This window comes from Andrographis paniculata, unplaced genomic scaffold, assembly GCF_009805555.1.
Source record: "Andrographis paniculata isolate CXL003 unplaced genomic scaffold, ASM980555v1 Contig22END, whole genome shotgun sequence".
Taxonomy (NCBI): Eukaryota; Viridiplantae; Streptophyta; class Magnoliopsida; order Lamiales; family Acanthaceae; genus Andrographis; species Andrographis paniculata.
This window is the reverse complement of record NW_026137513.1, coordinates 1779945-1796451: the sequence shown is the minus strand read 5'-3', so window position 1 is coordinate 1796451 and position 16507 is coordinate 1779945. Positions and strand designations below refer to the sequence as shown.

At 36.6% G+C, this 16507-nt stretch overlaps 1 pseudogene; it reads left to right on the top strand.

The window, feature by feature from the left end:
* The first annotated feature begins 11061 nt into the window (after positions 1 to 11061).
* The window catches only part of LOC127245709 (uncharacterized), a 67408-nt pseudogene continuing 61962 nt past the window's right edge, over positions 11062 to 16507 (top strand).

The following is a 16507-nucleotide window of genomic DNA, read 5'->3' as shown; positions in this document are numbered from 1 at the left end:
TGAAAGTATCAATATGAACAACAAAAATTCATTCAACCAAATAATTATATATCTACCTGGAAATAAATGATAATAAAAAAATATTCTGATTTTCTTTTTCTTTAATATGATAATAAAATTTGTATGAAAATACTGAGGATTTTCGGAAAATATGAATTAATGGCATCCATCATAATTAGTAATAAAGATTGAAATAGTAATATATATACTCAAGTATTTACTATTAATAAATCGTGACATAGTACTTTTTTTGGTAATAATAATAATAATAATAATAATAATAATAGAGTAATGCATGAAAGTGGGAATGTTGAAGCACCCACGTCTTTGTTCAAAAGTTCAGCTTGAGAAAAAAAAAAAAAAAAAAAAAAAAAAAAGAAAAACCTAAATATTTGGGTGGCTTGTGTTAGAAAAGAAAATTTGTATTTGAATTATATATTTAATAATTATTCCGTCCCAATTAAATTATTTTATTTAGTGTAGAAACTAAGTTGGATTGGATATTGTATAATCTAAAATTAACTATGATTTAATAAAAATAATTATAAATTTAGATTAATATAACTAAATAGTTTAATTAAAATAAAAAAAAATTATAAATTATAAATTTAAAAATATAATTAAATTGTATAATTATATTTTTTTTAAAAAAGAAAAATAATGTATGACAGACCAAAATAAAAAAGACCAGATAAATTAAGTGGAACCGATAGTATATATATTAATGCATAATTGTAAAATTGAAATTCTTCTGGTAAGGGATGAATGAAAAACCATTTGACAAGCAAAGTGGGGCTTTATTATTATTATTATTATTATTATACAAAAAATAAGTTTGATATATATATATATATATATATATATCGGGGGAATAAGAGAATTGCGTGATTGATGGAAAGTGCACCCACCAACAAATAAAGGGAATGCATGTCCTATCCTATATATCCTGTGGCAATCAATCATATTCACTTTCAAATTTTAATGGGGCTAAAAAAATATGGTTGTGAACCATTGCTCACTCCAACTCATATCTTGCAAAGGAATTTAGGGTGTGTAATGTTGGGTTTGCGAACATTGGGTTGGGGATTGGTTTGAATTTAAATTTTTTTTGGAATTTTGGGAATTTGTATTTCTTTGGTGTAGTAGATTTTGTTTGATTTTGAAGGATTTTATTGGATAGTGATTTGATAGATAATGATTAGAGTGATGAGATTATTTATATTATTAAAATAATTTATATTAAATATATAAAATGTAAGAAATATGAAGTGTGATGTTTTTCTTTTATTAATTTTCTTTTCTTAGTTAACGAAAAAAAGGGAAAAAAAAAAGAAAAAAGAAATAAATTAATTCTGGCAGTAGCCTACAGTTACGTGCGGAAGAACAAGTGGAAGAAATATTTTTTCAATGCAAGTTACGTTTGATATATAATAAAAAAGATGTAACCGACGTGAAATAGTATGTCAAATATCAAAAGTTAACAAGCGTCAATGACAAAAATATGTCATGCGCGTAGGCCGTCTTGTGGCGTGCAGTACATTACAAATCATCCGAGAATTACGTAAGACCGAAACAGAAATAAGTAGATAAGTCACGGTCGTGCCCGTGTGTTGGCAATTGATTGCGGTCCATAACCATAGAACTAGCAGAATACAAGTAAATGTGCACAGTCATGCACTTATGGTGTAAATGAACTGCTTCTCGTATACATAAAAGGCAAGGGGTATGGAAAGACTCACCATGATCAAATCCTACACACTAGCCTGCACATTCGTCGCCTAGGATGTGGTTTCGCGCGCATTCATAAGCCCACAGTAACACTACAGTTGGTTTCCCAAACTTAACGCCAAAAGAATACACACTTAGTATTCTAGAATCAAAACCTTTTATACTCTGCCTTTTTATTTATTTACTTTTTAAATAAAATATTTCTTTAATATAATATTTTAAATAAAATAATAATTTGATAAAAAAAAAATCATAAGTAACAAACCCTAATCATTATTAGCATAACAATATTCAATTCATTGAACTTGACCTAAATTAAAAATTGCATTAAGAGATTAAAACAAACATATTAGTCACTACTAATTGACATATTCATTGAATTTGACCTAATTTTAGAATTACATTTACTAATATGTCTAATATTTTATTCTAAATATCAATAGCATTTATTAAAAATGGTTAATATCTAACTTATGTACTGTTATACAAAAATAAAACAACTCAACAATTAGCATCTATTAAATACACACGAAATGATTTCCCTAACAATAATTGACAGAATTTGATTTTAATATTTAAATCGACAATAATAATTAAAGATTCTGCCAGCTTTGCAACTTGAACAACTTTTCGTTGTTTGGCTTCCCTTCGCAGTTTTCGCTCAATATTCTCGATCTCAAGATTAAATATCAGTTTACTTGTACGAGAAGAACGAGGCATAAACAGAAGAATAAATAAAAATAACACAAAAGAGTAAAACAAAGCGCCAATCCCCAGCAACGGCACCAAAAATTGACCTGTCGCGCGGTCAATCAAATATTTCATCTATTCCGTGATCACAATTTAATATAATAAGGTAAAGGGATCGTCTCCACCGGGATTGTGTGCTTCACTCTTTCGTGTTCTAATGCAGTAAATAATTGAAGGAAATTTTCTTTTATTATCTAATGAAAAAAAAACAATTAAATTAAGGGATAAATAGCTATTAAGGGGATGTCTGGCTCAAGGGATGATACAGTCATAACAGTTGTGTTTTATCATTGATTCAATAAAGTTGGTTCTTATTAAAGTATCAATAAATTAGTTATAGTTATCAACAAGCTCTGACAACCAATTTTTCCTTACAGTGTAGGTAATTAACGTACGACCGTTAACTACCCCTAATTAAGCAAATAAAACTAGGTGCGCCCATAGAAAATATTGTCAAATCGCATTCTAATCTAGAAAAACCGAATTCAAAAGTATTACTATCTAAGATGAGCAATTAGATTTGATTGTCTAACCCTCGAGAATGAATTATTCAACCCGGTTGTCACCTATTAAAGTGCGAATACAATTACGGATATTCTACCTGAATTGACTTTAGATTATCAGACTAATTCAAATATAGGTACCAAAATATTCAATCAATCTAACAATCACAAACGTTATTTTCAGAATTAAACAAATATTGATAATTAAAAAGAACTTTTATAAATAAAATTAAGAATCTCCAAAACAAAAGAACCAAAACATTATCACCTCTCAAACCAGAAAAATATTTACTTCATAATCAAAGAACAAAGAACAAAAGAGAAAGATAAAGTCACAACGGGAGGGGAAATCTTCTCTGTCAATTTGCTCATGCGCAATCTATGAGTCTATGAGTCTTCTGCTTTTGTGCGTATCTGCTCTGGCCGTTCCCCCCCTCATGTGCGCATCTGCTCTGGCCGTTCTTTTCCTCATGTGCGTATCTGCTTTGGCAGTTCTCCCCTCTTCTAGGTGTGATCCTCCATTTTTATTTAATTTTTGCCTTAATTATTTTGTAGCTGTGTTTTTGGGCCTTTAATTAAATTCTCATGTCAGGAGGGTATAGTTAGTCATGACAATGACTGAATTCATTGTCGCTGATTTTTTTCTTTTATTTTTCTCCAAATTCACCAAAATTGTCTTTTATTTCCTGCATGTCGGAAATAAACAATACGCACTGAAATTAGGCAGAATCTAATCAAAATCAATCAAATATCGCATATGATATGAACATAAAACGCATACAATTTCTAGCTATTAATTATAAGATTATAATCAATATCAATATATTATTATAATATTACACACATCAATTTTAAATAAGTATAATAATACTGCATATACACTGAATTGTAATTAGATTATTAGAATGTACAACATTCTCCACTTTACTTTTTCCTCTTCAAATAAATTATAGGAATCTCGTAAATTAATAAAGAATCAGAGGGTATTTTTTTATTGGTAATTTTTCTATATTTCGGTTTTATTTATTTATTTTGATCAAATATTTGGATCAGTGTTACAAAATTGTAAATATTGAATAATAGAAATAACACCCCATAGTTACTATAATACATTTGCAACATAATGTTATGTAACACAAAATAGGTAACTATTTATGGCACAATTTTATTTATATATGGTTTGTCTTCAATGATTATTTGAATGAGAATAAAATTTGATAAGTAAACAATTATATAGAGTATGTTATAATACACTATAAATAATTTATATATTATAGTCAACCAACTATCTCATCATACCCTATTAGTAATAGATCAAGGTGTATTTTGTTTGTGTGAGTTCTTAAATAATTCTCAATAATTTTTTTTATTTTTTTTTATATATTTTCAATAAAATAAAATTTATTTAAAAATTTAGTATTCTAGAATCAAAACCTTTTATCTCCTGCATTTTGATTTATTTACTTTTTAAATAAAATATTTCTTTAATATAATATTTAAAAAAATAATAATTTGATAAATAACAAATTCTAATCATTATTAGCATAACAATATTCAATTCATTGAACTTGAGACTTAAACTAAAAATTGCATATAAGATATTAAAACAAACATATTAGTCACTACTAAATAACATATTTATTGAATTTGACCTAATTTTAGAATTACATTTACTAATATGTCTAATATTTTATTCTAAATATTAGTAGCATTTATTAAAAATGGTTAATATCTAACTTATCTACTGTTATACAAAAATGAAGCAACTCAACAAATAGCATCTATTAAATACAAATGCAATGATTTTCCTAACAATAATTGAAAGAATTTGATTTTAATATTTAAATTGACAATAATGATTAAAGATTCTGCCAGCTTTGCAACTTGAGCAGCTTTTCGTTGTTTGGCTTCCCTTCGCAGCTTTCGCTCAACCTTCTCGATCTCAAGATTAAATATCAGTTCACCTCTACGAGAAGAACGAGGCATAAACAGGAGGATAAATAAAAATAACACAAAAGAGTAAAACAAAGCGCCAATCCCCGGCAACGGCGCCAAAAATTGACCTGTCGCGCGGTCAATCAAATATTTCACCTATTCCGTGATCACAATTTAATGTAATAAGGGGAAGGGATCGTCTCCACAGGGATTGTGTGTTTCACTATTTCGTATTCTAATGCAGTAAATAATTGAAGGAAATTTTCTTTTATTATCTAATGAAAATAAAACAAGTAAACAATTAAATTAAGGGATAACTAGCTATTAAGGGGATGTCTGGCTCAAAGGATGATGCAGTTATGACACATGGGTTTTATAATTGATTTAATAAAGTTAGTTCTTATTAAAGTATCAATAAATTAGTTATAGTTATAAACAAGCTCTGACAACCAATTTTTCCTTACAGTGTAGGTAATTAAGGTACGACCGTTAATTACCCATAACTAAGCAAATAAAACTAGGTGTGCCCATAGGAAATATTGCCTAATCGCATTCTAATCTAGAAAAATCGAATTCAAAAGTATTACTATCTAAGATGAGAAATTAGATTTGATTGTCTAACCCTCGAGAATGAACTATTCAACCCAGTTGTCACCTATTAAAGTGCGAATATAATTACGGATATTCTACCTGAATTGACTTTAGATTATCAGACTAATTCAAATATCGGTACCAAAATATTCAATCAATCTAACAATCACAAACGTTATTTTCAAAATTAGACAAATATTGAAAATTAAAAAGAACTTTTATAAAGAAAACTAAGAATCTTCAAAACAAAAGAACCAAAACATTATCACCTCTCAAACCAGAAAAATATCTACTTCATAATCAAAGAACAAAGAACAAAAGAGAAAGATAAAGTCACAGTGGGAGGGGAAATTTTCTCTGTCGATTTGCTCATGCGCGATCTGTGAGTCTGTGAGTTTTCTGCTCTTGTGCGTATGTACTCTGGTCGTTCCCCCCTCATGTGCGCATCTGCTCTGGCCGTTCTTCTTCTCATGTGCGTATCTGCTTTGGCCGTTCTCCCCTCTTCTACGTGTGATCCTCCATTTTTATTTAATTTTTGCCTTAATTATTTTGTAGCTGTGCTTTTGGGCATTTAATTAAATTCCCATGTCAGGAGGGTATAGTTAGTTATGACCATGACTTACTTGATTGTCGCTGATTTTTTTCTTTTATTTTTCTCCAAATTCACCAAAATTGTCTTTTATTTCCTGCATGTCGGAAATAAACAATACCGACCAAAATTAGCCAGAATCTAATCAAAATAATCAAATATCGCATATAATATGAACATAAAACGCATGCGATTTCTAACTATCAATTATAAAATTATAATAAATATCAATATATTATTATTATATTACACAAATCAACTTTAAATAAGTATAATAATACTGCATATACACTGAATTGTAATTAGATTCTTAGAATGGATAACATTCTCCACTTTACTTTTTCCCCTTCAAATAAATTATAGGAATCTCGTAAATTAATAAGGAATCAGGGGGTATTTTTTTATTGGTAAGTTTTCTATATTTCGGTTTTATTTATTTTGATCAAATATTTGGATCAATGTTACAAAATTGTAATTATTGAATAACAGAAATAACACCCCATAATTACTATAATATATTTGGAACATATGTTATGTAACACAAAATAGGTAACTGTTTACGACACAATTTTATTTATATATGTTTTGTCTTCAATGATTATTTGAATGAGAATGAAATTTAATGAGTAAACAATTATATAGAGTATTTTAGAATACACTATATATAATTTATATATTATAGTCAACCAACTATCTCATTATACCCTATTAGTAACAGATCAAGGTGTATTTGTTTGTGTGAGTTCTTAAATAATTCTCAATATATATATATTTTTTTTTATATATTTTCAATAAAATAAAATTTATTTAAAAAGGGTGTGTTTCTTCATGTTGGGTTTGAGAAGATTGAGTTTGGGATTGGTTTGGATTTGAATTTTTTAGGAGTTTTGGGAATTTGCATTCCTTTTGTGTAGTAGGTTTTGTTTAAATTTGAAAGGTTTTGTTGGATAGTGATTTGAAAGATAATGATTGGAGTGATGAGATTAATTATATTATTAAAATAATTTATATTAAATATAAAAAATATAATAAATATGAAGTGTGATGTTTTTCTTTTATTAATTTTCTTTTCTTAGTTAACAAAAAAAAGGGAAAAAAAATAAATTAATTTTGGCAGTAACCTACAGTTACATGCGGAAGAACAAGTGGAAGAAATATTTTTGCAATGCAAGTTACGTTTGATATATAATAAAAAAGACGTAATCAATGTGAAATAGTATGCCGAATATCAAAACTTAACAAACGTCAATGACAAAAATATGTAATGCGCGTAGGCCATCCGGTGGTGTGTAGTACATTACAAATCATCCGAGAATTATGTAAGACCGAAACAGAAATAAGTAGATAATTCACGGCCGTGTCCGTGTGTTGGCAATTGACTGCGGTCCATAACCATAGAACTAACAAAATACAAGTAAATGTGCACGGTCATGCACTTATGGTGTAAATGGACTGCTTCTCGTATACATGAAAGGCAAAGGGTATGGAAATACTCACCATGGTCAAATCCTACACACTAGCCTGCAGTTTTGTCGCCTAGGATGTGATTTTGCGCTTATTCATAAGCCCATAGTAACACTACAGTTGGTTTCCCAAACTTAACGCCAAAGGAACACACCCTTAAGTTCGGATTCTGAGACAGTTTATCTCACATTTTGAATAAAAAAATTATACTCCCTCCGTCCCGATACAGATGACTCATTTTTATTTTTTTTTATGTCCCACAAAAGATGACTTCTTTTCATTTTTGGTAATTTTATCAATCTTAAATATACTTAACAAATATAAATGAATTTAATTAAACTTTTAACATCTTATACGTAGAACCCACTCAAAACTCCTTTATTTCTATCTCTCTCCTCAATTGACATAATTTTTTATCTATCTTTAAAACTCCTCATTTTTTTATAAAACTAATTTATGGTAATGATTTTATTTTTTTATTTATTTGTATTATATAAAATTTTATTATCTACAAAATGATATTCATATTGCATATATTTTTTCGAGATATAATCATAAAAACATTTAGATTACCAACAATATTATTCATATAAAAAATAATAAACTAATATCATAACTTATTATTAATAACCTACTAATATATACTATCTAAAAAACTGTGTCCCTAATAAAAGGGTTCATCCCTCGCGGGACGGAGGGAGTACTATTTATTTTTATAGTACATAACATAAAAGTTAAATGTTAGACTTATATATATTTTTATTGATATAGATATCATCTTGATATTATTTGATATTATCTATCTTAGTTTAAGTTCAAATTCATTATTATATATACTTCCGTATTTTTTATTTTTTTTTAAAAAAAATACAATTTCATTAATATAGTATCAGAGTCCGAATGTCCAAAATCGAAATCCTAGCCGCCGCCGCCGCCGTCAACCGCCGCCACCATTGGAACCACTATCGTCCGGTGACCTCGTCCACCAAATTTAATCACCAAAGGCGGCGTATCCAGCCCCAATGCGCCGCCGATGTAAATCGCAGCGTCGCAAACACTCCGCTGCCGCCTCTTTCGAGCCGCGTGTGAGGACGTGTCCGCCGTCCTTCCACCGCAGTTTTGTCGGGCCGCTGCCTCCTGTATTGGTTCACTACGTCGTAGTATGGTTGGTTTTGTCATCACAATTAATTTTATTTTGCTGTTGTTACTCATATGACTTCGTCAGTCAAGAATATCGTGACTCTCTCGCATTGAGTTCTTACTTTCAATTCCTCCTCTGTCATGGACAATTTGTGGTATTTTGATTCCAGTTGCTGTCATCATATGACACCTACACTTGGTCTCTTGACAGATACTCATCATGTGTTGATGACTCCAAATATGAGCATATTCTTAGGTTGACAAAAATGTGTATTACTTGAATTTCTGCATAAGAACCATCAAAATAATTCGTAATCGGCATACAATATTGATTTATATCACTAGGCATGATCCAGAATTCGTTGTTGAGACTATTGACGATTTTTGCCCTCTTAAGCGGTAATCTGGAGCCAGAAAAGCTAAGGCAGACGCCGCAAGCGACAGCTGCCTTCGCTCGCAAGCGCCCAAGACACACTTTGAAAACACTAAGGCATGAGAGGTAAGCGGCCACCTTCATAGCCGCAAGCGATAGCCTCTCCCGCTTGCAAGCTACAGTCCAGATACCCGCCGCTGCAGACTATCACCAGATTTCAACTAAGTACTTCAAATGCAGCGGTACAACCATTCCAATTCCAGCTAGCACAAGCGAGCCGAGCTACGCTGATGCCCTCCTGCTCTCCAGCAAGCGAGGAAGATCTGTGCCCTCAACGCAAGCGAAGCGGACACCCTGGGAGTTATGGCCAGCAACTGCTTTAACAGAATAACCACCAGCAACCGCCTAACTGCCCAGCGGTTGGAACTGCCTAACAACTTCTTGCAACCGTCTCTTTACACCTGCTATAAATAGGGCCAGATATCTTTATGTAGATAGATCGAATTCTTGGACAATTTCAGAATATATACAGCGTTCGTCGTCTTCCTGTTTCCGAGAGCTCCAACCCTGTAAGGGAGTTCTCCACAGGAAAGGCCAAGGGAGTGGGCGTCTTCCCTCTCCCTTGGCCACGCCTTTAATGCTTTCTTAGATTAGATTACTGCTTTCATTTACAGCTTTGTAGTCTAATTCTTTTCGCGTTTTCGTAGTATATAAAGAAATATCATTCACTTCTTCAAATTAAATTCTTTCACAATTTTCCATACTTATATAAATCAATTTCAGAGAATTTCATATCACTGGTATAGAGCGAGAGACGAGTTGATTAATTAAGCCTTGTGATGCGCCAAAAGCGGTCTCAAGGTAGTTCAACGTAGTTAAGTACGCGGGAGCCTTGTCGACCTACTTAACTACTGTGCTAAATTTGATTCTGATAAAATAGTACCAACATCAGGGGGTAAAGCCACTAATGAGGCAGAAATTGGGAAAATTAACAGGACATAGACGGGGGTCTATTAGGTCGCAGAAATTCCTAGTGACAGTAGGGTTTCTTTCTTATAATGTCTTAATTCTGGGTGTTATTGAAGTCTTGTTGTAAATCCCCCCCAGGCCAAAATACCAGTGTGATGAGTTCTTTATAATCGAGTTTATATAATTACAACATCTTTCTATCATCATTTTCATAATATACATATATGCTTCCGATAACACATTTACGTCATTCGCTCGCTGCATCCAGGGAAATCTACCCATTTCGTAACGCACAGTTCAGACACAACGCCTCTCATTCACTCTAATTCGCTCATATACATATACATATAATATGCCGCTCACTCACGCCCCGATCCTCTGGTAACCGCGATTCATCCATGCCCCGATCATTTGTTTACCATTGGAACTCTGCCTCTCGCTTTCGCTTCGCTCGTCTCCGTTCATTTTTACTGCTTTATTTACCGCTTTCAGTAGTAAAAGATTCAAGCCCGCTCCAAGCGGACCCTTTTCTTTTCTTCGTCGCTTCTCCAAGATTTTTACCATTGAAATTCATGACTTTAAATCCTTGTGTTCGACCTGGAAACTCACCAGTAAAAAGAGTATAAATAATTGTGATAACTATCCAGGGTCTACAACCACACAATTGCTATATCTGATCGTTCTTCTATAAAAACTCTACTAATTGATTTTCGAATAAAAATTCCCTGCGAATTGATATACAACCTACAATAACTATTTTTGTTACCATAATTTGGCGCCGTTGCCGGGGATTTGAAACTCATGAAAAGTATCTGTTGGAAATCTTTTGAAGCGCCATAATTTACCTTTAATTCGTTGTAATCGTGTCTTTTGTGCTTAATTAAATTCTTCTAACTTTTAATTTTTGTACGTGGCTGCCATTTTGTAGGGGTCTGAAGCGTTTTCAGCGTCCCACGAGTCCTACTCCTTCTGCTCGATCACAGAGACGTCTGTTCCGAGAGCAAGTGCGAGAACAACTCATGGCGAATCAAGGAAATGCCACCGCTCCTCCTACTGTCATCCCAGCTTTCCAGACTGCCGCTGGGACATCTTCAAACTCCGCCACATCTGCATCTTCGCAGGAGATGCCGCTCCACGTCCCCACTGTGGTCCCTGCTGTCATTCCTCCTGCACTTTCACAGACTGAGGAGCAACTATTGAGAGCCCTCAGTAGCATCCAACAAGGAATGGCGGGGCTGCAAGCGCACCTCGCTCAGGTGGAACAAGCTCAAGTTGAGCAGGGAGCATTTATTGCTTCCCAAGCGGCACAAGCTGCCACCACCGCTGCGATACCCGCAACCATCATCCCCCCACCACCTACTGCTGAGCCTTACCAGAGGACTGAGGGTCATAGGGCTGCTGATCGCCCACTTGCGGAAGTCCCCATGGATGTTCACTACCAGACCCTTCTGGATCACACTTTAATTACAAGTTCTGCGCCCAAAGGCTCTGGCCATTATGAGGTGAAACCAGCGCTCGTCAGCCTGGCGAGCCAGAGCCAATTTCATGGGCTGCTCAATGAAAGCCCTTACGAACACTTACAGAACTTTAATAGGATCGCTGCCACCTCCAAATCGCACGGCATCACGGAGGACGCTGCCAAACTGATTCTGTTTCCCTTTTCTTTAACAGGAGAGGCCAGGAAATGGTTTGATAATCTTTATCTGATCCCTGGCTCATTCAAGGAAGCAACGCAGGCCTTCGTGAGCAAATACCATCCTGTATCAAAGACCATTCGCCAGAGGAATGAAATACTTACTTTCAAGATGGCGAGTGATGAGACCCTTCCAAAAGCCTGGAGCCGATTCAAACAACTACTCCGCAACTGCCCTCATCATGAAATACCGGACTTCATGGAACTTCAGATTTTTTACGCAGGAATTACTCCTGAACTCAGAATGTCCTTAGATGCAGCGGCAAGAAGCTCGCTTATGGGGCGTTGTGCCTCTGAAGCGAGGGCTTTGATAGAGAAGATGGCGGCCAATCAGTCAAGTTGGCCAGAGTCCAACAGGCCCGAGCCATCGAGGGGTCTGTACCAGGTCCCTGCTTCCGTATCTCACGATGCAAGGATCGACAGTTTGTCAATCCAAGTGAAGGAGCTGTCTAAGCTCATGAAGCAGGACCTGCGTAATAAAGGAAAACAAGCACTGCATGAGGCCGCGGAATGCGAGGAAAGAGCTTATGAAGACCAAAAATGTCCACAGGTTGCTGAGTATTCAAATGAGGAAGCTCAGAACCCGGCGGAGGTCTTTTATATGGCTGGCAGAAATGCCCCCCAATTCCAGCAGTTCCAAAAAGGGCAAGTTCAAGGCCCCGCTGGACCGTGTCCTCAGCAACAATTTCAGAGGCCACAACAGTTCGCTGCGCAACAATATATCCAAGGGGGATATCATCCACATCATCAACAATACAATCAAACCCCCCATTTCCCACAGCAGGCACATGCATTCGCTCAACCTCCCACAGCGGCACAAGTCCCGTTGAGTCTGGAGGAACTCTGGAGGAACACAGAGCGAGCGAATCAGGAGTTCCAAAGAAACACATCTGCTTCGATCAAAATACTGGAAGTACAAGTCGGGCAGATTGCTGAAGCGCTGAAGCTGAAGCAGAAAGGAACGTTGCCTGGGACAGTCGAGACTGTCCCGAACCAAGCGAAGGCCATCGAAACTAGAGGAGGGAAACGGACGCAATCGCCACCACTGTCAGACAGAGGTATGAATCAATCTTCTTCCCCTATTGTTGCTAATATGCCTATGCAGGATGAGATTAAACAGATTCCGTCTAAGGAGCAAGGTCCATCCCAACCTCGAGCGATACCAGCCGCTCAGGAGTCTGAACCTAATGAAAGGGGTTTCGCCCAGCCCTTGGTTCGAGCCCCTTTTCCCGCACGATTTGGGAAGAAGGACAACTCCAAGGAGTTTGATAAGTTTGTACATACTTTCCGTAGTCTTCAAATTACTATACCGTTTGCTGATGCTTTGTCTCAGATGCCACATTACGCTAAGTTTATCAAGGATATAATCAATCGGAAGCGGGCATTTCCTGATGAAGTGGCAGCGGTGCAGCTGGAAAGTGTGTGCAGTGCCGTATTTAAGGAGGACCTCCCGAAGAAACTCAGCGATCCTGGGAGTTTTATCATTAGTTGTACAATAGGAAATTTAGAGCCAATTAGGGCATTATGTGATTTAGGTGCAAGTATCAATCTTATGCCCTTCTCGCTTTTCTCTAAATTAGGGCTTTATGAGTTAGAAGCATGCAGAACTGTAATTCAGCTTGCCGATAAGTCAATAAGATTGCCTAAAGGAATCATTCGTGATGTACTCGTGCAAGTGAACAAATTTATTTTCCCTGCAGATTTCATTATTATGGAAATGAGCGAAGACCGCGACATTCCAATCATATTAGGGAGACCTTTCCTAGCCACCGCTCAAGCTACAATAAATGTTGCTGAAGGAAAAATATCCTTGAGTTTTGGTGGTGATAAAGTCACATTTTCCATGAACTCAGCACTGCGCCAACCTCAGGAAGAAAATTGTGATTTTATCAATGAGTTAAATGAAATAATAACTTTTGAGAACCATATTACACTTGATAACCTGGAAGGAATTTCAGGTAATGGATCGCTCGAACTGGAAGATAAAAAGAATTCAGCTGAGGCAAGCGACGATATTCAAGCACCCACTGAATCCATTGAACAAGCGACTAGGGAACCAGCGAGCGAGACCAACAATAAGGATGAGCTGAAGAGATTACCTGAACACCTCAAATATATATTCCTTGGGCCGGAGGAGAGTTACCTGCTGATAATCTCCGCCTTACTATTGCCGGATCAAGAGGCTCAGCTCATCTCACTTCTCAAAAGAAATCAAGCGGCGTTTGCATGGAAAATCTCAGACATCAAGGGAATCAGCCCAGCGGTGTGTATGCACCATATAAGGCTGGAAGCTGATGCAAAGCCATGTAGACAGCCTCAGCGGCGTCTGAACGAGAATATGCAAGAAGTAGTCAAGAAAGAGGTGATCAAATTGTTCGATGCAGGAATCATATACCCTATCAGTGACAGCCAGTGGGTTAGCCCAACCCAGGTGGTTCCCAAGAAAGGAGGATTCGTTGAACAGACAAGCAACGATGGGGAGGTCTTCATGACAAGACCTGTCACTGGATGGAGGGTTTGCATCGACTACAGAAAACTGAATTCAGCCACAAAGAAAGATCATTTCCCACTTCCCTTCCTTGATCAATGCCTTGAGAAGCTTGCAGGTCACGAATACTACTGTTTCCTCGATGGCTACTCAGGCTATCATCAAATTCCCATCAAACCGGAGGACTGTGAGAAGACTACATTCACTTGTCCATATGGGACTTTCGCTTATAGGAGGATGCCGTTTGGACTGTGCAACGCTCCGGCCACCTTCCAGCGATGTATGTACCATATCTTCAGTGATCTCCTGGACTCCTGTATTGAAGTTTTTATGGATGATTTCTCGGTGTATGGCAAGACCTTTTCCAAATGCCTGAATAATCTGGAAAAAGTACTTCTCCGATGCATAGAGACTGATCTCGTGTTGAACTGGGAAAAATGTCACCTTATGGTGAATGAAGGAATTGTCTTGGGCCATAAGATCTCGTCTGCTGGTATAGAGGTAGATAGATAAAAAATTAGTGTAATCGAAAAAATGCCATCGCCCTCGAATGAGAAAGGAGTGCGAAGCTTTCTGGGTCACGCGGGATTTTACCGTCGTTTTATCAGAGGTTTCAGTCAAATCACACAACCACTCACGTCACTGCTGTGCAAGGATACTCAATTCCACTGGTCAAGCGAGTGTGAGGAGGCTTTTCAAATACTGAAAGGTAAGCTGACCTCTGTTCCTATAATTTCAGCACAAGTGTGGAGTGAGCCATTCGAGCTAATGACGGATGCGAGTGATTATGCCGTCGGCGCTGTACTAGGACAAAGGGTGGAGTCTAAACTTAACGTCATTTATTATGCAAGTAAAGCGCTGGACTCTGCTCAGAAGAATTACACTACCACCGAGAAAGAGCTGCTAGCTATTGTCTTCGCTTTTGAGAAATTTAGGAAGTATCTTATTGGAAGCAAGACTATTGTTCACACTGACCATGCAGCCATTAAATATTTGATGGAGAAAAAGGAGACAAAAGCCCGCTTGATTAGATGAGTTTTGTTGCTCCAGGAATTCGACATAGAAATCAAGGATAAGAAGGGAAAGGAAAATCATGTGGCAGATCACCTCAGTCGGTTGCGACAAGAGGAGGACAAATCTCCTGGGATCAATGAACAATTCCCAGATGAGAAGCTGTTCCTGGTGCAAGCGAAAGAGCCATGGTTCGCTGACCTGGCCAACTTTTTAACTACAGGACAGTTTCCAGCACACACTGTACAACGGGAAAAGAAGAGATTGCTCAGTTTGGCAAAGGATTATTTTTGGGATGAACCTTATTTGTTCAACATCGGCTCAGATGGGATAATCCGTCGCTGTGTAGCGGAGTCTGAGATCCCGCTGATCTTGAACGAATGTCATGGGTCCCATGTAGGAGGGCATTTCGCTGGCATGCGCACAGCGGCCAAAGTTTTGCAGTCAGGTTTCTTTTGGCCTACCCTACAAAAAGATGCAGATGCCTTTGCCAAATCTTGCGACAAATGTCAAAGATTGGGGTCCATTTCGAAGAAAGATGAGATGCCTCAAACTGGAGTCTTGTTTGTGGACATATTTGATGTGTGGGGGATAGATTTTATGGGTCCCTTTCCACCTTCTAATGGGAAACAATACATTCTGGTGGCGGTGGATTACGTGAGTAAGTGGGTTGAAGCGCAAGCGCTCACCACAAATGATGCTCGATCAGTGATCCGCTTCCTAAAATATACCATATTTCCAAGGTTTGGGGTCCCTAGAACGATAATAAGCGACGGAGGCACCCATTTTGTGAATAAGGCACTACAATCCAGCCTACAACAATATGGTGTTCGCCAGCATCTAACTACCCCCTATCATCCACAAGCGAGCGGTCAAGTGGAAGTTTCAAATAGAGAGATCAAACACATCCTCCAGACCACAGTAAATAAGAGTCGCAAGAATTGGGCAGAGAAATTGGATGATGCGCTGTGGGCCTAGAGAACAGCCTTCAAGACTCCAATTGGAATGTCCCCTTATCGGCTTGTATATGGAAAAGCCTGCCACCTACCGCTGGAACTAGAGCATCGTGCGTACTGGGCTATCAAGTATCTCAATTTTGATCTTCTCCCAGCGCAGGAGAAGCGCGCTAAAAGATTGCTCGATCTGACCGAGTTCCGATACCTTGCATATGAAAGCGCGAAGATCTATAAGGAAAGGATGAAATTCTATCATGACAAGAAGTTGAAGAAGAAAGAGTTTACGGTGGGATCCAAGGTTCTTTTATATGACACTA